This window comes from Trifolium pratense, linkage group LG6, assembly GCF_020283565.1.
Source record: "Trifolium pratense cultivar HEN17-A07 linkage group LG6, ARS_RC_1.1, whole genome shotgun sequence".
Taxonomy (NCBI): Eukaryota; Viridiplantae; Streptophyta; class Magnoliopsida; order Fabales; family Fabaceae; genus Trifolium; species Trifolium pratense.
This window is the reverse complement of record NC_060064.1, coordinates 44,847,665-44,874,752: the sequence shown is the minus strand read 5'-3', so window position 1 is coordinate 44,874,752 and position 27,088 is coordinate 44,847,665. Positions and strand designations below refer to the sequence as shown.

The 27,088-nt window shown below is 32.5% G+C and overlaps 2 long non-coding RNA genes across 4 annotated transcripts; both read left to right on the top strand.

Moving 5' to 3' along the window:
• The first annotated feature begins 2,922 nt into the window (after positions 1-2,922).
• On the top strand, positions 2,923-5,254 carry LOC123887980. Its single transcript, XR_006801907.1, has 2 exons — positions 2,923-3,784; positions 4,216-5,254. It is a non-coding gene; the product is annotated as an uncharacterized LOC123887980 (long non-coding RNA).
• A 9,611-nt stretch (positions 5,255-14,865) lies between these two features.
• Positions 14,866-18,622, top strand: LOC123890136. Of its 3 annotated transcripts, XR_006802719.1 has the most exons (9): positions 14,866-15,349; positions 15,532-15,683; positions 16,008-16,163; positions 16,310-16,414; positions 16,559-16,614; positions 17,142-17,204; positions 17,463-17,733; positions 17,911-18,112; positions 18,210-18,622. It is a non-coding gene; the product is annotated as an uncharacterized LOC123890136 (long non-coding RNA). The 3 variants fall into 3 exon arrangements; XR_006802718.1 differs by having other exon boundaries at positions 17,911-18,622; XR_006802720.1 differs by lacking the exons at positions 17,911-18,112; positions 18,210-18,622 and adding an exon at positions 16,746-16,831 and having other exon boundaries at positions 17,463-17,889.
• Positions 18,623-27,088: the final 8,466 nt, after the last annotated feature.

Genomic DNA, 27,088 nt, shown 5'->3' with positions numbered 1-27,088 from the left:
CATTCAATCACTTGCTTCTACTTGTCATTTTAGAGAAAAAAAAATTGTTTTAAATTACTTTGTCGTTTTGATAATTTAAGTTTATATTTTGTCTATCGTACACTCATGTAATTTCCAAATATTAATAAGTAGTTGTTGAAACTGAAAAAGATTTAGAGCTCGTTTGACTCAATTTTTTTTAGAGCTTATGCAAACAGCTTATGCAATTTTTATATATTATTATAAGTTTGTCAATGTTGTTTATGATAAAATAGCTTATACAATTACAATTTGCACTAGTGTGAACTTATAAAATAGCATAAAACCTAATTTATATTGCATAAGTTGTTTGCATAAGCTCTAAAAAAGTTAGACCAAACGGACCCTTAATATATATTTGAAAAACTAAAGTGTTTTTTTAAAAAAAAAATATTTGGTGCATAACATATTAATTTTTTTTTGTGCACAACATATTAAATTTATTGGAGATAGAAAGTGTGTGCAAAAAAAAATTATTGGTGAATTAAAATAAAGGTATAATAGGAAAATAAAGTGCAAAAATACACTTTCTTAATTTCTTGTTTTTTTTTCTAAAACAACAAGTAATTTGAAACGGATAGAGTAATAAACCTTTTTTTTTAAACAAAGGAAGTTGGTAGCTGAAAGCTAACCAACCCAAAATATATTAAGAAAGAGTAAACAAAACAACATGGAGGGGACATAGACCAAAACTCCAACAAGAATTACAAATTCTGAAACTAGGGATACCTAACTGGTTTCTTCGAAAACTATCTTTTATAAAATCTAAAACCTGATGCCAATAGGTAAAAGAAGACAATGAGAAACCATGATTAGCAAGAGTGTCTGCAACTTGATTTCCTTCTCTATATATATGAGAAACGATACAGTTCATATAAGAAAGAAGGAATTTAACATTATGCCATTTATTTCTTAAGTTCCACGCTACCATGAAATTGATGTTTTTGAAAGCATGAACTACCAATTCTGAGTCTGATTCCAACCAAAGATTATACCAATTCATGTTGTAAGCTACTTCAATTGCCCTCATAGCAGCACAAAGCTCTGCTTAAAAAGAAGAAGTTTCCCCTAAAGGCTCAGCAAAACAGTAATATAATGCAGCAGTATGTTCCCTAAACACACCACCACAAAAAGCAATACCCGGACTACCTTTTGCAGCCCCATCTATGTTGCATTTAATTAATCCAATTAATCAAAGGAGGCTGCCACAAAACTTCTTTGATAAGAGGAGAGTTGAGTGATGAGTTGAAACATTGAAATGCTTCAAAATTATAAAATCTCTGATGGAGTTAGAAGAAGACTTTTTAGAGTTATTACCTGAAAGAGAGGAGTTTGCAATAATCATAGAAATAACTGAATTGAAATTGATGGGTTTATCATGAAATCTAGCTTGATTCCTGGCAAACCAAATTGCATTGATCAGGTTGACCAAGACAGCAGTGATGGTAATTTTGCATTGAGGGGACCAATTCATATCACATAACTTCCACATATCCTCTATAGAAGTGAAATGCAGCACCAAGTTTAAGCAATTTGCAAACCAAGACTAGATCCAGACAGCAAAACTACAATCAAAGAAAATGTGGAAAGCAGACTCAACCTAATTGTTACAGAAATTACACATAGAAGGCAGGGCACATCCTCTAATCATTAGATTATCGTCTGTTGGCATTTTGTTGTGCATGAGTCTCCATACAAGAAGGGATTTTGAAGGAGGAATATCAAGACTCCATATAACTTTAGCCCAACCCAATTCTTGTAAATGTTGAAGCTTAAACTAATAAGCGTCGGAAAGTTGTAAATCACCAGAATCAGAATGTTTCCAAATCAGATAGAGTAATAAACTACACAACCAAACGACATGTAAAAAGTAGACAACTAAATCTCTCACTTGAACAAAGATTTTTTTTTTTAAAGCTGAAACAAACAGGCCTAATATTACTTGAAAAATTACCAACCCGGGAGGCTTTAATTTGCAAAGGTATTATCACGAATAATCATGAGAGAAGTTGCGTATTGTGCTTCAAAGAGGTAGAGGACATACAACACATCTTTTTCACTTGCTGCATTACTTCACAAATTTGGCAGAAAATATTTGTTTGGTTGGGCACTAATGCGATCCCTTTTGAGGACATCACAAGTCATTTCACTTTGTTTGGTGAATTAGCAAAAGACAGTCATAGCAAGCGAATTCGTCATATAATTTGGCTGGCGACGACATGGAGTATTTGGCGTACGCGTAATAACATTATTTTTAGAGGAGACTGTGTCAACATATCATCTTTAGTGGAGCAAATTGTTTATTTTTCTTGGTTTTGGTTTATAGGCCGAAACAGGGAACAATGTTAATTTAGTTTTTTCTGAATGGCATTATAATCGTTTAGATTGTTTTCAACGCATCTAAAGTGATCTATTCTGAATTGTAAGGGTTGAGTACCCCTTGTACTCCTTATAATTCATTTTTTGCTTATAAAAAAAAAAAAAAAACAGAACTAATATTGCTATACAAAATTTCTAGGTAATTAGTTCTATCTTCTATAAATTAACAATAAGCTCTTGCAACAAATTAAGCATTGTAACTTGTTATCTCTTTCGATCAAACAATGGCTTATGTGAAGCTCGACGTTCTTTTGTCTGTGTTCTTACTTACCTCTTTTGGTATGTATATATTTTAACCATCTTTCTCATCATTATACCGTGCATTGATCAAATCATATATTATATGAATCTACTTTCATCAAATTAATGGATTAATAGTTTACTAAATTATTATATTATTATATTTACCCAAATATGTGTGTGTGTGGGTGTTCTATGCATATGTAAGTCTCGGTCCACTGGTTAACAATATAAATGTTTACTAATAAAAATGTAAAATGTTTAGTTGAAGGTGAAATTATTAGAGGTATAGTTAGTTGCATTAGTTACTAGTTAGTTAGTCTAGTTAGTTAGCCTATAAATAAGTCAATTGTACCTAATTTTCTTATCAATTGTAATTGTACTCATTATCATCAATACAAATTTTTTACTTTTCTCTCTACTTTTCTATGGATGCCATGATTCTTAACATGGTATCAGAGCAAATTTGGTATCCACCTTGAACAAATTTTCCGCTGCATTTTCTTGAGAAAATTCAATTTTCTCATACCTCTTTAGTTTCTTTCTCCCAATTTCATTCACAGAATCAATTTCCCCTATCCGTTTATTTCACCGATTCATCATCTTCTTCAATTTCGTTTTCGATTGAGTTCTTGATGTTGCTTCGCTCATATCTGTGTGATATTTGCAGATTGATTCGTTCTTGTTCCGTTGCTCTTCTCATTCTTTGTTGAAAATTTGTTTTCGATTCATTTATCTGAATTCATCTTTCTTCCTTTATCCAACATCCAGATTCATTGATTTTCGTTTTCTGTTGAGACTCCGGCATGGCACTTTCATTCTAGTTATTTTCCCCAAATTCTAGGGTTTGCGATTCCATTTGCAATCGCATTTCAGTTCACTGAATCATTCATTTCCGCTTCCGATCTCATCACGACTATGTCTGGTACTGTGATATTTGATAATTGCTTGGTATGACGCATCATAGAGGATGCGATTTGATTCAAAGTGACAGAGGTTTCAATTCGACGATTCTTGGAAGAATTCGTGTTGATTGTTATTCTCTTGGAGTGTTATTTTCTGCGTTAACATGCAAAGGTTCGGAGTTTAGATTGCTCTTGGTGGTGATCTTTGCCTCTGTTTTCTCCATCACCTTCATTGCTTTGAGGTTTGAGATATATTTCTTTTTGACAATTCTGTTGTGTATTAGTTACTTCTGGTTCTTGCCTTTCTTTGAATTTGAAGCCTAATTGCAACAAATTTGAGTTGATATCTGCAATTGATACACTACATATGAGTTGTGTTATTGCAAGTTTATGTTGCAACTTGCAAGTGATGATTTCAGAGTTGATTTACTGCAAGTTTCTTGTGCAATGGATATGATATGCCACACGATTCTGGATACATCTTCTGCTGGATATTTCAGTTATCCTTTGGTGTTTTCTTATGAATTGGAAGCATATATTAGTGATGGTTCTTTGAATTTCTAGTTTTTCTCTGTTTGGTGTTTATGGGCTGAAGACATAGTTAATCTCATGCTCATGGATTTAGCTTGCGTGGCTTACCAATAATTTGGAACTTGTTGTCTATTTGGTGAAGCCCTACAACAAGTTACTGCTAGAGTATGGAATTAATTTGATTTGGTTTAGTGGAGCATTTCTCACACCTATTGTATGTTGGAGGAATTCTTTGGGATTTTAGTAGCACAAAGTTCTGTTATTGTTGTTGGCCTTTGCGGTTTGTGAGTGGCTTATTGGACTTGCTACTGGTTTTGCCTCTGATTTTGAAGATTAAAGGCTGATTTGAGTTCTTTAATCTACTCTTTGTTGCCCTGTTTTAGGCAGGTGCTTAGCCATATTGGCTTTGTTGCATTTATGCTATCTCTTGAGCAGGTTGTATTTGCTTGCTTTGTCAAGTGGTTAGTTGGTTTTTTTTTATGTGCTATCTCATCTTGAGCACAACATTGGTATTGATGCTTTACTCTCTAGCCATCAACCACGCTACTTGATCTTTCTCCTTGATTTGTTGGTCCTTAGATGAGCTAATTACCTTTAGCACAACTTGAGTATTGATGCTTTACTTTGTAGCCATCGGACCTCTTCTGACATTCTCTTTTTTGCTTCTGTCATGAGTGTTTGGAACTCTTGATGGTTAAGCTTTGTGCCCTTTGTTGGCTATGTTGATGTTAGCTTCTGTTAAGTGGTTAAGCCTTGAGTTATGGCTTCTGCTTAATGGTTAAGCATTGATTTGTTGCTTCCTCCGAGTAGTCCTTGAGTTGTGGTTTCTACTTGATGGTTAAGCTTTTGCCCTTAGTTGGCTTTGATGAGTTGTGTTTCTTCCTTATGGTGGTTAAGCACTACTAGTTGTATTTGAGTTGTTGTTTTGGCCGAAGTATTTTCGACATCTCTCATTGTATTTTCTTTTGATTCGATGTAATTTTGTATTCCTTATCCCAAGCTAGAAGTGTTGTGAACACCTTCTAGCTTGCGGGAGGCTATTAGAGGTATAGTTAGTTGCATTAGTTACTAGTTAGTTAGTCTAGTTAGTTAGTCTATAAATAAGTCAATTGTACCTAATTTTCTTATCAATTGTAATTGTACTCATTATCATCAATACAAATTTTTTACTTTTCTCTCTACTTTTCTATGGATGCCATGATTCTTAACAGAAATATGAAATCATTTCTCTATTTCTCTTGTTAAAATTATTGATGAGTTTTAATTTTTTATTTTTTTTAATAAATTTTTTTTTAATTTTTTAATAAATTTACAGTAACATTCCTGATAAAAAAGAGTAGAAGCATGTGGATAGTTTGTAGTATATTCTTACCACCATGCATCAGACCTTGTATTTGTTCAAATACTGTCGGTTTCTGCATCCCGCTCTTATATAAAGATGCTGAGAAGATAATTGGAAAAAATCTTATATGTCAGGATGATGTTGAATGTAAGAACAAGGGAATTGCAAACTTTTGCGTTCGTTTTCCTAAACGTGATGTGGAGTATGGTGTATGCGCTGATTCAATATATGAGGCAGAAAATTTAATCTTCAAAATTCTCTCTGAATCTAAATCCACAAAAGATTTGCTTTAAGATTTTCTAAATCTTAATGTTGATATGCTCAAAAAAGTTTACGATCCATCGTATATGCATGCATCTATGTACTACTACTTAAATAAAAAGTCTTTAATTTGTTTCAATCAATGAGTTGGATATCTTCGATATCTGTTTGAATTTCAATAAATGACGTATGCAAATGGGTGTAGAACTTTTAATACATGTTATGATGCTTATGAAATTCTTCCTCCATTTTTTTATATTTTTTTATTTTTACTTTAATTGATGCTTCCTTCCATTCTTTCAAATTTTTTATATTATATATTGTTATTCAACGGTAGTACTGCTTACCATAAAAAAGACTCTTTACATCAGTTTTGTTGTGAATTAGTTAGTCACACCAATAATATTTGATTCTTGGAGAAAAATAATTGATAACAAAAAAATAAGAGGATAATAATAATCCAAAATAAAATAATCAAGCGAAGGAGGATTATGCAAATCCACACCATATAACTTTTGGAACAACAGGGCTCTGCTACCTCCTAAACCGTTAATCTTGATGGGCTTCAAAATAAAGATCCATCAAAATTAACGGTATTTAATGAAACTCATAAACCGTTAATCTTGATGGGCTTCAATGGCGTATCATATGATTTTCAATTTCTTTAAAATTTGACATGGATGATCTATATGATACAAACTTTCAATCTAACGGTCGATTTTGTAAAAATCGTATTCGTTATAACGATATTGTTAACTTGTGCACCATGAATGACATGATGCACTTGTGCATGTTAGAATTGACCTATATTGAAAGCTTGGTTTCGTATCCGTGGAATAAGTTCCTCGCTACGACGGTTTTTTTTTAATGCATGGCAAATATATAAATATAAAAACGAAACTAGTACAAGAGAAAGTTTAGAAAAATAAAGAGGTACCAGAAGTACACTCCACCAGAACCTAACGATTTCTATGGTAAGTTAAAAAGACAAATAGGTAAATAAAATTACAAACAAGAAGGCATACCACCACCAAAATCAGAACCCCTCAGACACCATAAGAAAAAGAAAACCCCTCAAGAAGAGAGAGGCAAGAATCAACCTCGCTACGACGATTTACTTCTTTGACTTTGTGTTAATTCATGTATATATGTTGATAAGTTGTATGATTATTTTCTTATGATGACTTTTGATTGTATGGTTGAGTGATTTTCTATTAGCTATCGTTAATTATAAGGGTTTTATTATCACTTAATCGAATGAGTTTGTCTTCCATTATATTTAATGTAAGTTAGAAGATTTATTTTCTTAAGGCGATTCACCCAAAAAGAAATCAATGCATTCTTGAGCATTCCATATTGGGTTGGTCTTCATAACATTTTAAACAAAAATGAATATGAATTAATTTTTGATTTGGGAGAATAATACATTCTTTTAATAGAATGATAGATTTGAAATTGTTAGAATTGTGAGAGTTTGGAGAAATTGAATGACAAAAGCCATAAGTGTGCTTGAAAGAGAGTAAAAATTGTAAGGTTTCATATTGATCAAAGATGGTAAAATGAGTACAAATATTGGTGCTCTTATATAGAGTTATTAGAGACTTAACTAACTAATCACCTAATAACAAACTATATCAACCTAATGAAAATACTTACTGACTAATGGGAGAGTTTTATCTAATTATCAATATTCTTATCAGAAATTAGGACATATTTATTATATCTATAGATCTATTGATGAGAAAAGGAAAAACATTATGATATTATTTCTTCAAACTTGTATATATAAGTTGTATTAGTTTTATTACCTTCAAAACATCGTTTTGAATAGTATGTCAAATAAATAGATATAGATTCTATTTGAATGATTAGTGATTAGTTAATACATGCATAAGTTAAACATAAAGGGATTTTTTTTGGGTGTGCAGATTAATATACATTGGATTTTCTTCTTGTTCTACAGTGTTCACACCAAGTACATCAAGGTTGATATATAGTTTGTGCCTCGACGTCTTAGAAATAAATGGAAGGAAATGAATGTGAATTCTTTTGGTTAGAAATAAAATATATCAATTCTTTTGTTTCGATAAAAAGAAGGAAATGAATGTGACAATTTTTTGTTATTAAATTGAAAGTGAAATATATGAATATTAATTAAAAATCCAAAACACATAAATTTATTGGTTTTTAGGTTTCAAATATACGTATGACTTGTTTGGTGATATCTTTCGATATTTTCAGGTGCACGAGAATATCTGTGAAGAAAGAGACATCTGTGAACTTCTTGACCAAGCCGCTTGAGGGGAGATCGACACTTCGATCTGCAGATGTTTTGGTGTATGGGTGGGTACGTACGAGGGAAACAAGTTTATGTAGACTTGACTGAAGTTTCTTCACTTGTTGGATTAAGGACTTTGGATTTAACTGTGGGACAGGCAACTCACAAAGCCGCTTCAAGCAAAGTGGAAAAACATGAGAAAACATATTCTGACAATAAACATGCTTTTATCTCATTATTTGACACTTTGGATTCCTACCACCAGAGACTGTAGATCTTCTGAAAAGAATTCAAAGGGTTAGGCATAACAATGTTGTGTCACCTAGGTCTATGAATGCCTTTTGGACATTGATTTGGTCATCTTAAAAGGGTTAACGATTCAGCTTGTTGTCTGCATGCCTTTTGGACATGTGTAATTATCTCGAAAATATACACATGATATTTAATAAATAAATAAATTTTGAATTGAAAATGGTATTTTATAATTTTAAAATTTTAAGGGAATAATTAATTACACAAATTTTAAGATCATTTTACCACATTTAATTACTTCCTTAACTAATACCCTAGAGTCACTACCTAGTTAAATAGCAATAATTGCCAAAAAAGTAGCTAACGATACAACTTAATTTATTATAGCGCCTCAAATTATTAATCCATGGTGCTTTTTATTGACAATTGACTTTTAGATTAATTCAACAATTGATATCTGATCTATAATATAAATCAAATATATTAATTATTAAATAAATTTGAAAAATGAACTGTTATTTATAAAAATGCTCGGAGAAATGATGTCTAAACAAGGCAATTTTTGAAGAACGGGGGCAAAAAAATTAATTTGTTTTAGATATTGTTGCATTATAATATTGGGATTGGAATTTGCAAGCTGTAGTAAATAAGACAATTTTTCCACAGTTTTAGATCTCATTTGTTAATTACTATTCAAACAGTTTATACTAATAAAATATAAAACCTCTTAAAATAATCTCGACTGTAAAGGGTAAATAGGGATTTGGATTTCCTAAAGTCATATTTTCCTACATTTCCTAGATTTAGGCAAAACTATAGGGTATTTATGTCTTTATAATACACATAAATACACTTAGATATTCAAAATTTTCTCTTTCTTAGTTAATTTTATCTTTCTTAAAATTGTGTCAAAAATATGGAAAAAAAATTTTATAGCAGCAAAACTGATTTGATAATATTTCCATACAAAATTTCTAGCTAGCTAGTTCTATCTTCTATAAATTGTTGTATGCAATGAACTATCTGATGCCATGAGCTCTCACAAGTCACAACAAATTAACAATTGTAGCTTGTTATCTCTTTCAATCAAACAATGGCTTATATTAGGCTCATTCTTTTGTCTGTGTTCTTGCTTGCCACTTTTGGTATGTCTACATTTTAACCATCTTTCTCATCATTATACTGTACACAAATCATATATTTAAGAACTAATGAGAATCTATTTCCACAAAATTAATGGATTAACAGTTTAGTAAATTATTATCTACCCAAATATGTATATGTTGTGCGTAAAAAAATAATATTATGTGTATTTTTATTTCATTTTTTATGAAATAATATTATGTGTATGTTGTTTTAAAATTTGTGGAGTATGGTGTGTGCGCTGATTCTATATGACAGAAGCAAAGGAGGAAGGATCAGCCTATTTTTATCTAAAAAAATGATAATATATTGATCCAATATGCCAGCCGCTAGATTGATCCAACGGCCTTTATTTTTGCAGCAGAAGACAACTGACCAAAAATATGAAATTTGTTTTGTGGAACATAGAGAAGGAATTGTTCAAAATTATAAATATAATATTATAAATAAAAATATATATCAAACTATATATCAATAAAATTATATAAAGTTTCAATAATTATTTAAATAAAACCACGGTATATCAAACAACAGTATGTAACTTGAGATTCTATAATTAGTTAGATGAATTGATTACAATAAGATAGATTGGTTTGAATAATGATGGGCAACCCTGGACTGTTGTGGTGCTAGTAATAATTTAATGGTTCGGAACTGTGAAGTGAAATATAATAATTTAATATTGAAAATATAAGCTAAGTTGGAGGATGAGAAGTGTTTATATGAGTAGGAGAGTGGAGTGATAAGGAGGCCCGCGTTTTAAAATTGGCCCTCGTATTAATATATATGTAGAAGTATAGCTCCTCATTGAAATTATATAAATAGGCATGTATATTAAGATATGATTTCCATAGAAATTTTGAAAAACTAGACACAAGTATTATAAAAAAATAGACACGCTTATTGTAAAGACCATTAGGAACAAGACCCTGATAATCAAAAAGAAATGTTCAAATGGATGTTTGCTAGGGTTTTGCTGCCGACGAACTACTGTTAGGATCCTGATCATCACAGTAGTGCTTGTAAAAAGCGTAGAGGATTCAATCGCGCTGACGTCAAAACAGATCCTTTTCGTTTAGAACGTACAAAGATTGATAGAACCCCTCTGCACGCGCAGGCATAACTACTCGTTACCTTTCCACTATGGGGGACGGGGATGATCAACACTGGCAACAGGTGCAAAGACGTAACAGGAAAAGGAAAAGCAATCCCCAGGTCACAAGCGATATTGCTACTGTTGAGCAATCAAAAAGACAGCAATTCGACAATGTCACAACTTATTTTTTCACGGATTTCCCAAACAGTTTCGGTGCTAAAGCGATGCTCGATGCTTTTCAATACTATGGGGACATAATTGAGGTAGTTTTTCCTGCTAAACGAGATAGAGGAGGTAGAAGGTTTGGTTTCGCACGCTTTGATTAGGTCGCTGATGTAACACGTTTCGAATTCGAATTGGACAGTATTATTATTGGAAGAAACAAAATCTCAGTTAATCTTTCGCGGTACCATCGTCCAGAAGATATCAGGAGGTATGGCGTTGGAAACGAAGACAGTAATGTGAAGGGAGAGGCATAAAGAACTGAAAGAAGAAAGGCTGAAAAGAGTGTACCTCGTTCCAAACCTCGATTTGAACAGTACTCTGATTGGCCACGAAAAGAGGATGAGAGATCATACGCACATGCTGTTTTGAACGACGATACTAAGAGAAAAGGAAGATGTGTGTTGAGATTACAGAGAGCTTTTATTGGGAAAGTATTGCATCCGGGTATGTCGTACAACATACAACACGCGTTCCATCGACAGGGGTATTTCTGTGTAAAGGTGACTCCGTTAGGATCCAACTTGACTTTACTAGAAGGACAGGAGGAAGGAGAAGTGCAAGCCTTAATGGATGATGCAAAAGGGTGGCTGGACCAGTGGTTTAAGGAGAAGTACATGCCAATTCAAAAATTGTGTTTTTGTGATGTACCAAAAAAAAATTGTGGTTTTGTATAAATATCGATTAATTCAAATTGAATATATAAAATAAAGTGGGTCCCATAAAAAGAATATTTTAATGAAAAATTAGGTGGGTCCAAGAGGAGAGAGAGAGATTTCTTATTTTAAAAGTGGTACCTAATAGGTACCATAAGTACCTAATAGGTACTACACCATTGAAGATGGTCTTAGATGTTCAAAATTTTCTCTTTCTTAGTTAATTTTCTCTTTCTTAAAACTGGGTCAAAATTATGGAATTTTTTTTTTACAACAGCAAAATTGATTCGATAATATTGCCATACAAAATTTCTAACTAGCTAGTTCTATCTTCTATAAATTGTTGTATGCAATGTACTATCTGATGCCATAAGCTCTCACAACAAATTAACAATTGTAGCTTGTTATCTCTTTCAATCAAACAATGGCTTATGTTAGGGTCATTCTTTTGTCTGTGTTCTTGCTTGCCAGTTTTGGTATGTATACATTTTAACCATCGTTCTCATCATTATACTGTACCCAAATCATATATTTAAGAACTAATGAGAATCTATTTCCATAAAATTAATGGATTAACAGTTTAGTAAATTTTTATCTACCCAAATATGTATATGTTGTGTGTATATGTAAAGTTAGCTTGCTCCACTTTCCTCAATCTCTAAACTGATCATATTATTTTTTTGACGAAATAATATTATGTGTATGTTGTTTTAAAATTTAATTGGCTTTGTCATTTACAGTAACGTTTCCGATAAAGAAAGTAGAAGCATGTTGGGTAGCTTGTAAGCCGCCAAACGCGTAATGTCCAAGAGGTTGCGTATGTGTTGGTGTTGCATTTACGTTCGGTCTTATTTGCGTCCCTCCATCATATAAAGATGCTGTGAAGAAAATTGGGAAAAATCTTATATGTCAATATGATGCAGAATGTAAGAACAAGAAAATTGAAAACTATTGTGTTCGTTTTCCTAAAGCTGATGTGGAGTATGGTGTGTGCGCTGATTCTATATCTGGGGCACAAAACTTAATCTTCAAGATTTTCTCAAAATCTAAACTCACAAATGACTCGATGCCAACAATTACCACTTAATATTAATGCTCACAAAATTTACCATGATATATGTAATATGCATGCATCTTTGTGTCCAATTGATGAGTTGGATATCTTTTTCAATTTCAATAAATTATGTCTGCAAATGGATATAGAACTTTAATAAATGTTATGATGCTTGTCTAATTCTTTCCACATTTTTTATTTTAATTAAAGCTTCCATTTTCTCAATTTTCTTAAATATATATATATGGTTTCAAATGAATTTTCACATCGGTTGCATTGGTGATGTGCACACGGACAACTGACCAAAAATATTAAATTTGTTTTGTGTAACATAGAGAAGGGATTGTTCAAAATTATAAATATAAAAATTATAAATAAAAATATATATATCAAACTAATGATGGGCAACCCTGGATGGGCAACCCTGGACTGTTGTGGTGCCAGTATATAGGATACATGTGCGTAGTTAATAGTTTGGAACTGTGAAGTGAAATATAATAATTTAATATTTGGTTTAATATTGTAAATACAAGTTGAGTTGGAGGATGGAAGGGTTATATGCAGGGGCGGCCTAGGCTATGTGCGACATGAGCCGTGGCACAATGTCTCTTAAAAATGAGGGGTATAATAAAAAAATTATATGGTAGTGGTATTAGTAAGTTAGGGGGTGTAAAAATTAATTATTTATGTTAGAAAATGTTGTAAGGGTAGTAAGGCTGAGCCCAACCTGTTTTGCTAAGGAAAAAAAATAGCAGACAAGAGAAGCCTATATCTTGCCTTTTGTGTTCTGCGTTTTGCGTTCTACGTATTCTTTCTCAAAAACTCCATTAATTCACCACTACTAGGCGTCGACCTGCCACCATCACCGGCGGCATTAACGTCGGTTAACCTTCTTCCTTCTATTCACAAAAATTCCATTAAAGTTGAAACAAAGGTAAAAACTAAATTTTACAAGTTAGGGTTTCTAAAATTTGCAATGTAAAATCACAATTTTTCTATTTTAATTGTGTTTCCCAATTCCCAATTCTCATCATTCTTTTTCTCCCAAAGTTAATTACTGATAGAGATATGTTCTTTTGTTTCTATAAAGTGGAGAGGAGATTCCTAGTTTCAACATGATAATATTTTAATGTTTATTATTGTCCTATTTGGTTTGATAATGTGTTGTCCTATTTGGATTGTTTTAATTGCTAATTACGTTCTTTTTTTCTTTTTTTTACCGGTTCAACTTCAATGTTGTCTATTTGGTTCTACTTCAAAAAATGCAGCAAGAATGAGTCGATTTAAGTAGCGAGAATGTTTTCTTTATAAGTAAAGTAGATATAATGTATTTTGTTGTTATTATTAGACTATGATTCTTTTTTATGTTAATTACAAGAATGATTATAATTTTATGTTATTTGCAATTTAAATCGATGATGGTTTTTTTATAAAAAAAAGTTACGTTTTTTTTATTAAAGGCTCACTTTCATATTTCGCACAGAGCCTCCAAAAACTCGGAGACACCACTGGTTATATGAGTAGGAGAGTGGAATGATAAAGAGGTCAGCGTTTCAAAATTGGCCTTGGTATTAATATATAAGTAGAAGTATTGCTCCTCATATAAATTATATAAAAAAATTGGCATGTATATTAAGATATGATTCCCATAGAAATTTTGAAAAACCAGATGAGTAAATATTAGTTCCTAGAGAAATTAATGCTTTCGTCCCTAAATATAACTCTTTTGAAATTTTTCTTTGTCCCCATTCCATAACACCGGATTTTATTAGTTCCAAGTAAGTTACTATATCTCACTTTAAAAGAAAAAGTTAACATTTTACATGAAATTTCTATAATGTACTAAATACGAGCGTAAAAAAAATTAAATTATTAAGCATAAAAAATATAAAAATTTCTAATACAAAGAATACAAAACTGAGATCAGAAAGAAGAAAAAAAAAAAGGAAACAGTAAAAGAAGAGGGAGTGAGAGAGGTTTGTGAGAATTTGAAAGTGAGTCGGTGAGGGCAGGAGTGTTCGCAGTTTGGTTTGGAACAAATTTAAGACAAAAAATATTATCTGATTTAAAAAATTAATCTAAAATTTAATTTGATCTAACCGTTTTCATAAAAGGACATGCAAACACAACCAAAATATTCGTTTTTTGCGGTTTATTTGAGTGAGTGAGAATACATAAGAGAGAGAATTTTGGGATTTTGGAATTAAGAGAACACTACAAGAAAATATCAGATTAGCTACCAAAACCTTGCTACAGACATCTTTTCAAGTTAACTTGTAGTTGCTTAGCCACAAATTTCCCTTCATCCATTCATTCCTTCTGGAATGACAGTTTCCAATAAAATAAACATTGTAATGTATATTTTTGGCAAAATAAATAAAAAAAATAACATTTCCTCAAAATAAATAATAAATAATAAATAATAAAATACATATCGTCATTCATTTAATTTCCTTTTCCCCAAATTTCTCTCTCTCTCTCTCACCGTTTTCGATTCCACCACCATTGCGCTCGCTCTCTATTGTCACCGCCGTCGCCGATTGCTCTTCGTTGTCACCGCCGTCGCCGATTGCTCTCCGTTGTCACCGCCGTCGCCGATTGCTCTCCGTTGTCACCGCCGTCGCCGATTACTCTCTGTTGTCACCGCCTTCTCCATTGCCAAATCATCTGCATTGCGGTTTGATTTTCTTTTCTCTCTCTTTCTCTGTCTCCGATCGATCTCTCAGTTTACGTCATCGCAGTTTTGGTTTCGTTTCTCGCACTTTCGGTAACGTCACACTCCGATTTCTGGATTCACTTTTGGTCTCCAAACACGTGAAATCCTTAGTCGAAATTCGATCCAGTTTGACGCAATTCCTCAAATCTGAATCAGTATCCATTATTCAATCAATCGCCGCAGAATACATCAACGATAAGCTTCTCGTTAGAGTTCTCCCTTTCGCTCTCGTTGAAGATCAAGAGGTACTTCTACGGTAAGCTTCTTCATGTATTTAATTTGTTCGTATTTCACACAAAATTTTTTGAAATCGTGACTCTAGGAATAACATAGATCTAATAATGCATGTTGTAATGATTCAATTTATATATCAATTGTTTGTATAACAATATGCTAATTCGTATTTTTCTTTTGTGTTTTCGAATTTCAATTTTGAAGAGTTGTTTGGCTTTGAGATACGAGGCTTTAGTTATTCGAGAAATCAAATCCGCTAGGTTTCAATTGCTTCAAGTTTCGCCCGTAGAATGGTTAAAATTTGTGGAGGATGCTGTGCAGAACGGTTTTCATGCAGATGCAGACTTGCAGTTAAGGTAACGATCAATGCACTCTATTTGTTTGTGATAATGTGCAATTTGAGATTTAGCTTAGTTAATGCTTTTTCTCAAACAGACTTATTAGTTTTGAATAAATTGAATGCATGATATTATAAAATTGTGATGTAAAATTATGTAGTCTTTGATACTTTTGGTTTGAAAATTGAAATTTCAGTTTCTTTTGTTTGTGTTGCCTAATTACTGTTTGGAAAATAGGCATGTGAAAATGCTTTGCATTGCATTGCATTGCATTGGAAATGATGATGTTCAACCCTATTTGTTTGTGAAAATGCTTTGTGATAAGTCCCTTTCTGCACACAGGCTTTCTTTGACTTCACTGTCCCTTCTGTTTGGTCTTCCTGAGTTCTCTCACCTTGGTTGGGGCCACTGGTTTACATTGAGGGACTTAGAACTTGTTTATCAAGGCCAGCTGATCAATGGGAATCCAGTGGCTATTAAGATGCTACTAAATAATATGTGAGTATTGGCACTACTTTTAATTGAATTGCATGATTACTTTATATTTTCAGTTCTAAAGCGTTGTGTTATAGTATATTGTTTCATGTTTTATTAGCATGTTTGTAAGCAGCTAGTTTCTAATACTATTTATGCTCATCATGCAGTGGACAAGCTGAAAAGGAATTTAGAGTGGATGTTTAGGCTATTGGGCATGTGAGGCACAAGAACTTGGTTAGACTTTTGGGTGTTTACATTGAAGGCGGTCGCAGGTAACCATACCATCTTGGTCTATATTTTTTTGTTGTAGGCTTTCTTACATGGGATGCTCGGATTAAAATTCTTCTTGTTTTTGTAAAAACTCCCTTTTTACTTTTGGTGAGTTTCATTTTACTGATCTTGTGATTATTTTGCAGGCTGGCTTACTTGCACGAAGGCTCACAAGTCGACATTGGAGGCTGCCATTACCGAGGTATCTGATCATATGTTCTTTAATTGTCATATATGGAAAATGAATTTTGTTTTAACCTTTCCATGCATAATGATCAAATTTTAATCATGGAAAAGTTTGTAGAGAGGTAATGGTTATTTTGTAATAACTAGGTTGATTTTCAATCAAAATGATCCTAAATCTGCGAGTCTCTTCACTTTTGGTTGAGACTCTTATTTTAGTTAAAGAATTAAGAGAGGTAATGGTTCTATTTCATATATATTATTGATGCATTACAGGACACGTCTAGTTGTTTACGTTTGTAATAGTTGATGAATTTTTGTTGCTTTATTTCTTCTTTAATCATCAATCTTAGTAACCTCTTCCACTTTTTCTTTACCCTTATGTGACTAGTGGCAGTGTGGCCTTCTGTTTTTACGATTCCATGATTATTTTTTAGTTTGAGTGGCTTTTGGTTTTCTATTGAATGAAGTGAATGGTGTCCCTATTGTACCCCTCCTTATGGTTATCTAACTAAGACATATCTTCACAATTTGGCATGACTGCAGTACATGCAGCAACCAAAACAGAGGGTGAGACTCTTGTCATGGAAGACAAGACCACTTTTGGAGGTGAGACAACTTTTTCTGAGCTTTGTTCAAATTTATTAGGATTTTATTTGGCATTTTGATTTTTGAATACTTCTCATGATGTGAACTGTTAACATATTTTGTATATATTGTATCTAATACTGGAAGGGATCTCTGTTAGGACTTGAAACTATAAGTTGGGATCTCAGTTAACAAATTCAAAGTAACACATTTTATATTGACTTATGCTTCACAACTATATATTTGCACAATGCTTATGTTCGTTGTATTGATTTGCAGGAAGTTGAATTGGTTAAGAACGACATCAGGGAACTTGGGCACTGCATATTGATTTGCACAACGCTCATGATATATCTACAAGTTGATAAATTAGCAGGGTAGATAAGTCATGTAGATACTAGTTCTAAATTCTTTTACGGTTGTGTTGTTGGTGCCTCAATATTAAAAGTTGACTGGCTTACTGATTTATTTATTTCAGTCATGATGCTGCAAGTTGCTTAATTAGTTTGCAGATTTAAGAGGGATAATCTTGTTGTATTACTTATATAAAGTAAAGTACATGTTTAGTTCTGAAGTTTTAATTTTAATGAGTGAAACATGGTTATGTAAATCAAAATCTGAACTATGTTATTGACTTTGGAATAGCCCCCACCCCGTCATTCAAAATCTGATTTAGTTCATTCAAAATCCGATCCTTATTTCCTTATTTTTCATAATTATTATGTAGGTTCGGTCGATACAATCTGGGTTATCTTGATGTGTCTATTTTGTGGTATGAGAGCAAGGACTTGGGTAGTGGTTACATTGTAATGTTTTGATTTAATTGAGGTTTCATTTCGTTGATCTATATCTCGGTAATGTTATTCATCGTCCATCTCTTGTTTATAATTGAAGTGTTTCCTTAGATCATTACAAGTGTGGCATATTGGGTAATTATTTGACTTATGTTCCTATATTTTTTTTATATATATATTTAAGCTACAATGCTGATATGATGCTATTGTCCTTTAATTTTTTACGATTCAGGGTAATAAGGTTTATGATAAAGTTTGAAGGTTCATTCAAAAGTGGCAACAGTGGCTGCTTTGTTTTAGAACATGTTGAGCATGAGCGACCTGAGGTAATTGTTTGTAGAGATTTATGTAACCTTGTCTGATTTTGTATCTTTGCGTTTCCGTCAATGTTCTCTGTGTCTTATCGATTTGCTTCTCTGTTCTAATTGATCTGCAATTAGATCCAATATTGCATCTGATTTATGTAATCGCGTGTTTCTGTCATCACTCTTTGTCTCCGATTGATTTTGACTTAGAGTTAGTTAATGATGAACTTTTATTTTTATCCCAAGTGAACCTTTAATAGCTCAAACTATTACATTGACTATATGTTGTTATATGGTATAAGGCATGGTTTATCCAATATATAAGCTGAGTTTTGTTGAACTATGCTTTAAGAGTGTGGCCTCTTCCATACTTTTAGTTTACCCTTATGTGACTAGTGGCACTGTGGCCTTTAAGCTCTTTAGTAACATTTGTACACTTCTGTGAACTTAAGCTTTGTAACTCACTTTTAGGTTTGTTCTCATTTTATTCACGTGCTTAGTTCTTTACAATATAGTAGTTTAATCAGTTTTGATTAGGAAGGTTTTTTTTTATAATTATATAAAATAAATGAAAAAAGCTAAAAAGCTTGGATATTGTTGCGAAATTGCTAGGATATTTAGCTACAGTTTTATTGCGAAATCGTTGTGACAATATCCTAGCGATTTAGTTAGGAAACACAAACTTTTGAACACTATTTAACTAGGTATTAAATGGGAACTAGCTAGGATATTCTTTATATTAGTTGCAAATTAGCTAGGAAATATTTTGATAGGTGATTTGCCGCTCAATCCATGCTACGCCCTATATGACAGCTAATTCACAACAAATCGGTAGCTAACTCTGTTTTGCTAGAGATTAGCTACGCGTTAGCTACAAACGTCGTCGTAGCTAATCCCGTATTTTCTTGTAGTGGAAAAAGACAATTTTCCATTTGTCTTTCTCATGTGAATTTTATTTGACAAAATCAATGGATAATAAGATATGGCGTATCGGATAAAAAAATAATATCCCTTAAATTAATAGGTGGCATAAAATAAAGAAGAGTAAAGTTGTATAATCATATCTATCTTCCTATCATAAATTGGAAAATATAGAAGAAAGCATTATCTCCACGTCAAATTAAGAGACAAATAATTTAACATGTTTCTTGCAGGCCTTGTTTCTAAATTTAATAAGTGTATATATTTATTATGAGAAAGAAACTTTCTCTAATTTAAGTGTGGTTTAAAAAATATTGTGCGGATTGTTTTTAACTCTCTAGTTCTCAGGGTAAGGGAGGATCCCGATAATCCAGAGTTCGATTGTGAGGTAAATAAAGTCCAACTAAAAATTATTCTCACTAAGAATCAAAACTTGATTAGGTTCTTGCGAACAATTTATCCTATTAAGAACTCATTAACCACTTAATGAATAATTTTCTAATCGGTACAATATATTATCGAGAAAAGATAATTGAATACGATTTGCAAACAAATAAATACAAGGATAAACTTCTCATTTTAACTAAAGAGGGGTACTTGTGTCAAAAAGTACGGCACTACCATCCTCCGGTTCATTCTTTCTCTTGCTCTCAATCCTGCCGCCGACCACCAGCACCGTCACCGTCTATGTCAACCCAGTTTAATTTTAGAGAAGAATATTTTCTCATTCATATATTCAATGAATTAGTATAACTTGTATATATATTGCTTATGAATATGATAGCAGTTTAGGCAATTAGTGTATACATAATTATTGTCTATGAATAAGCATGAAATATCTCAAATATATGATTCCTTATTAACAAAAAAACAGATCCCTAAAAATAAGCAATTAATTTCTCAACACGTCCCCTCAAGTTGGTGCATAGATATCCCACATGCCCAACTTGCTAACAATAACACTCGACTTGAGACTGCTTTAGTTAGAATATCAGCCAATTGGTACTCTGATCGGATCCTAGGTAATTCCCACATATTCTCATCCAATTTCTCCTTGATGAAGAATTTGTCTACTTCCACATGCTTGGTACGATCATATGTTGAACCGGGTTATGAGCTATGTCACATGCTGCCTTATTGTCACAATATAGTCGAATTGGTTCATCGGGTAGATAGCCCAAATCTGATAGGATATGTCTTAGCCATAATGCTTCACATAACCCAAGTGACAGTCCTCTAAATTCAGCTTCTATGCTTGAATGTGCAACGACATTCTGTTTTTTGCTTCTCCATGTAACAATTGCCTCCTACAAAAGTGAAGTAACATGAAGTAGATCGTCTATCATCTATAGATCGAGCCTAATCAGCATCAGTATACACACTCACATTGTTATTATTATCATATCTTTTGAATAAAATTCCTTTCCCGGAGCGGATTTCAAATATCTCAAAATCCGCATAACTGCATTCATATGTTGTTCTCCAAGATTATGCGTGAACTAGCTCACAACACTCAAGGCATATTCAAGGTCTGGCCTTGTGTGTGCCAGATACATTAATCTTCCTACAAGTCTTTGATACCTCCATTTATCAGCCGGAACTTGATCAGGTTCAACAAACAATTTTGACCCCGCCTCTATAGGTGTATCAGTTGGTTGACAAGCTGACATACCAGTTTGAGACAAGAAAATTCCTTTAGTTGATCTTGACACTTCAATACCAAGGAAAAATTTTAAGGGACCAAGGTCTTTCATTTCAAATTCCTTAGACAAGTAGCTTTGAAGGGCTTTTCTTTCCTCAACATCATTCCTAGTAACAACCATGTCATCAACATATACAATTAGTGCAGTGATTTTACCTTGCTACTTTTTTAAGAATAAAGTTGCGTCTACATTACTTTGACTATAGCCAAATGCTTTCCTAGATTTTGTGTACCTTCCAAACCATGTTCTCAGAGATTGTTTTAGCCCATATAATGACTTTTTTAATCTGCACACTTTTTCTCACATGCTTCAGGTATATTGCATCCTGACGGAAGCTCCATGTATACTTCTTCAGTCAATTCGCCATGAAGAAAGGCATTCTTCACATCAAATTGTTGTAAAGGCCAATCAAAATTTGCCGCTAGAGATAGCAAAACTCTGATAGAATTGACTTTATTCACTAATGCAAATGTCTCAGTATAGTCAACTCCATAGGTTTGGGTATATCCTTTAGCTACTAATCTTGCTTTAAAGCGCTCTATCGTACCATCAGCTTTGTACTTAACTGTATAAACTCATTGGCATCCCACTATTTTCTTTCCTGGTGGACAGTCAACGAGTTCCCATGTATTCTTTTTCTTTAACGACTTCATCTCATCATTCATAGCTTCTCTCCACCTCGGGTCCATTAAGGCCTCCTGTGCACTATTAGGAATAGATACAATAGATAATTGATTTACAAGTGCCTGATTTTATTCCGACAAACGATGGTTAGACACATAATGATTCATTGGGTATCTAGCTCTACTGGAAATTTCTGGTTCATAAGTAGATTTCGGAATACCTATATTTTGCTGCGGTGGGAGTTTTTTTGGGTGGTTATAAAATTGAGTTAGGAGCATCCTCAGCGATTTCTGGTTCATAGCTTTCCTAGATTTTGTGTACCTTCCAAACCATGCTCTCAGAGATTGTTTTAGCCCATATAATGACTTTTTTAATCTGCACACTTTTTTCTCACATGCTTCAGGTATATTGCATCCTGACGGAAGCTCCATGTATACTTCTTCAGTCAATTCGCCATGAAGAAAGGCATTCTTCACATCAAATTGTTGTAAAGGCCAATCAAAATTTGCCGCTAGAGATAGCAAAACTCTGATAGAATTGACTTTATTCACTAATGCAAATGTCTTAGTATAGTCAACTCCATAGGTTTGGGTATATCCTTTAGCTACTAATCTTGCTTTAAAGCGCTCTATCGTACCATCAGCTTTGTACTTAACTGTATAAACTCATTGGCATCCCACTATTTTCTTTCCTGGTGGACAGTCAACGAGTTCCCATGTATTCTTTTTCTTTAACGACTTCATCTCATCATTCATAGCTTCTCTCCACCTCGGGTCCATTAAGGCCTCCTGTGCACTATTAGGAATAGATACAATAGATAATTGATTTACAAGTGCCTGATTTTATTCCGACAAACGATGGTTAGACACATAATGATTCATTGGGTATCTAGCTCTACTGGAAATTTCTGGTTCATAAGTAGATTTCGGAATACCTATATTTTGCTACGGTGGGAGTTTTTTTGGGTGGTTATAAAATTGAGTTAGGAGCATCCTCAGCCGACGATTGGTTTGGTACTGAAAATTCTTGAGGTTCTACATCTTCATCAAAGGACAAGGGTTCAATTACTTCCATTTCTTGATATTCTTGTGATGCTATAAGTTTCTCAGGGGATAAGGAACCCATTACTTCAACTTCTTGTTCATCATCACAACTACTTCCTCCCACTTCAAATATTTTTAATTCCTCATGTACATCAGTATCATGGCCTAGAGTCAAAACTTCATTTTGCTTCTCCTCCTAAAGGTCTGACTTGGAGGAAAAATACATGGTATCTTCATGGAAAACAACATCCAATGTAATATACATTCGTTTAGTTGGAGGATGATAGCACCGATATCCTTTTTGATGGGTAGCATATCCTACAAAAATACATCTCAATGCACGGGGAGCTAGCTTGCTTCCTTGATGCTTATGTAGGTGCACATATGCTACATAACCAAACATGTAACACCCAAATCCCTTAACGCGTATTTATTGAATATAAACAAATAAAACACTTAAGAAATTAAGGCGTCACGATCATAATACAAAACCACAACATAAACATGTCATGCTAGCACAGCGGAAATTGCTGCATGCAATGAACTATTGCAGGAGTATTTAATTACTTGTATTGCCACAGTAGCTAAGAATGGGGACAAAATCATTAATTTGTTTAGATATTTCTCCATTGTAATACTGCCACGCAAAATTTCTAGCTAGCTAGTTCTATCTTCTATATAAATTGCTGCATGCAATGAACTATTGCAATAAACTCTCACTACAAATTAACAATTGTATAGCTAACTCTCTCTTTAAACAAAACAATGGGCTTATGCTAAGTTCGTTCTTTTGTCAGTGTTCTTGCTTGCTACTTTTGGTAAGTATTTTAACCATATTTTTCATCATTATTATACCGTGCATTTCAAATTATATTTAATAACTAATGAGAATCTACTTCCATCAATTTAATGGATTAATAGTTTGCTAAATTACTATGTACCCAAATATATATATGCTTGAACTTAGAAGATATATCATATCATGGTAAATTCTAGGCTAATGCTACGGTGGACCACCTTCATAAGTGGTCCATTGTGGATAAGTGATCTATCGAATATGAATTTCTTGAAATTCACTATTGGATTGAAAGTTTATATCGTATAGATCATCCATAAATTTTTTAAAATTTTTTGAAAATAATTTAATATGTTATTGAGACCCATCAAGATTTACGTTATTTAATAAACCATTAATCTTAACGTGTCTCAATAACATATCAAATGATTTTCAATTTTTCTAAATTTTTCTATGAATGATCTTTATGATATAAACTTTCAATTCAACGGTGAATTTTGTAAAATTCGTATTCGTTATAATGTTATTCATGACTGGTCCACCATGAACCACTTGATGAAATTGTCTAATATGGACCAATTACACCAGTGTAATTTTAAAATAGTTACACTCATTAATATCCTTTGATTTTATTTTGATCCCATGACTATTTTTTTTAAGACAACAAGTTTATAGCATTTCATTAATCAATAAGTGTTCAATACAATTTGGTATTTCAACCAATATTTGGGGACTAGCTACACACGTGGCCTCCTTAGATAAACTATGAGCAACATCATTTGTTTGCCTCCTAATAAACTCAACACTAGAGTTAACATAAAAAGAGTTGTAAAGTCTTCTACAATGTGAGACGATTTCTCCAAACTCGGTAACATCATGATTATTGAATGGAAACCATCTATCACTAACTTTGAGTCAAGTTCAAAATCCACCGGTCCTAAATTTAATTCATGAACCCAAGATAGTGCTGACAAGAAGACAAGAGCTTCGCCGACACAAACATCACAAATTGGTGAGAATTGATCAAGCTTCGCTACCACAAAAGCACCTTTCTCATCTTGAATACAAACACCTATCCCAACTCTATTATTAAGCGATGAAAAAGATGCATCAATATTACATTTCACTCGCCCATTAGCCGGCTTCTTCCATTTAATCTCAGTAGTTGTATGTTGCCTCATCACATCAAGTCTAGCCTGCTGCACAGCACACCAATCATTAATCAAAGCAGCTGCTCGTGAAAAGACAAAGTTTTGTGTGTCAATCACATTGTTTCAAATACGGTTATTCCTTTGCTTCCAAATACTCCAAATAACACAAGCCATGAGTGAAGCATCCTCATTAGAGAGTCACTTATAGACTCACAAAATTCCATTAATAAATTAAAGAATCTCTTTCTTTTTTTGTTACCTTCCTTTTTTTTTTAGTTATTACACCTTACCTTCCTTATTCAGTAATTTACCACCTTCAAGGAATCAAAACTGGTGCATCCCACAAATCCCACAAATTTCTTCCAAGAAAACAAGCATCGTGCTGGAAAATCCAAAATTGGTGCATCCCAATCGTATTTCTAGTAAATAAAGAGCCATAGCCTTAATCACAAAATCGTGACTCTTCTTTCTTGAAAGAAATAAATACTTATTTACTAGAAATTAGTTTTAAAAATGGGTGAATGAAGGGAAGAAAAATGGGGTTTGCAAAGTGTTGTTTAACCTGTAAACTATGGGAACACAGTTGGAAGACGTCATTGGATGAATTTGGAGGAAAAAAAAAAAAATCTTCAATTTATTAATGGAATTAAAAGAAAGATTTTCTTTAATTTATTAATAGAATTTTGTGGGAGCCTATAAATGACTTAACAATATATATATATATATATATTGTGTGTATAAAAATGTGTAGTGGAACTGGAAGGTGAAATATGAAATCCTTCTCTATTTTTCTTGTTAAATTTATAGATGAGAGTGTTTATTTTTTTTTTAATAATAATATAGTATGAAATCCTTCTAGTTTAAACTTTAATTGGCTTCATCATTTACAGTAACATTCCCAATAAAGAAAGTAGAAACACGGTGTTCTCCGGGAAATTGTACTTTGTTCGAACCATGCATCGGTTGTTGCAACACCCATTGTTATTGTGTTGGAGTTCCCACCGGTATCTGCCTCCCTGATTCATATAAAGATGCTGTGAAGATAGTTGGGGAAAATCTTATATGTCAGAACGATGTTGAATGTAAGAACAAGGGAGCTGAGAACTTTTGTGTTCGTTCTCCTAAACCTGATCTGGAGTATGGTGTATGTGCTAATTTTACATCTGAGGCAGAAAATTTAATCTTCAAGACTTTCTCTAAATTTAAATTCACAAAAGATTTCGCTAAATTTAAATTAACCGCTTAATATTTATATGCTCACAAAAATATATCATCCGTCATATATGCATGCATCTACGTAACTTAAATAAAAATTCTTTGTTTCCAATCAATTAGTTGGATATCTTAGATATATGTTTGAATTTTATTGGAACAAAGAGTATGATTATGTGTCAATTAAAAATAAAACTTTTTGAGTCCCACATCCGATAATAGTAAAGCATGTTAGTATAGTATGTATATCATATTAATGTGTATTTTGAGAATAAAATTATAATTTATATATAGGATTTCAATCACTAAAAAATCCAAAGCATATCCAAAATATCCTCTTTTGTTTTACTAATTTTCTTTCTAATCCATATATATATATATATATATATATATATATATATATATATATATATATATATATATATATATATATATATATATATATTTATTATTTCACTTTATTTCTTCTTAGTTCTTATGGATCGATACTTTTTTAATTACCCCAATAATCTCGTGTATTTGTGAGATTATAAAAATTTTGGCACTTCTAATTTCTCAATTTTGCAATTTTAACCCCCTAAAATTTTTTGAACAATTTTATTTTGGCCACCTAATTAGCAAAAGGTGCTATTTTTTTTTTCTTTCTGTCAGCATGGTAATATATATGTGTTACCCAAAATTCATGTATAAAGGAATTATTGAACTTTTTCATGATAGAGAAGGAAAAAGAAACCCAATCATACTAAATTCCACCTTGGCCAGTGACAATGATTCCACATCAGTAAAAATTTCAATCTAAGCAAAAAATTGAGTGGATGTGGCTGTAAAATAAAAAAAGGGATATAAAAAATAAGATGGTCAAAAGTGCTATTAAGTTTTTCAATAAATACATCAATAATCGTTTCAACTTAATTATAAAGCAAACTACTACCATAATATAGTTTTGCACTTATAATAAACTATTATCAAACTAAGTAAATTATCCCATCTAATAAAAAAAAATTACGAATGACCGGTGAATATTGAAGAGTCAAAGAGACATCATTTTGTTTTGCTTACATTTGTTTCACTTGTGTTAGTTGCAAGGTTGTCAGAACCGGACCGGTCATCGAACCGGCAAGCAAACAAGAAAAAGATAAAATATCAAAGGTCAAAATAAAATAAAATTTATAATTCAAACCAAATTAGAAATTATATAATAAACTAAGTTCAATAAAACAAAATAGCACCATAACATCAATTGACAACATACTGCTTTAAAAAAAAATCAATTGGCAACATACTACCAAAACCAATAATATCAACATTAACCCTAGAAAAAGCAAGTAAATTAAATCTAGAAAAAAAAAAAAACTA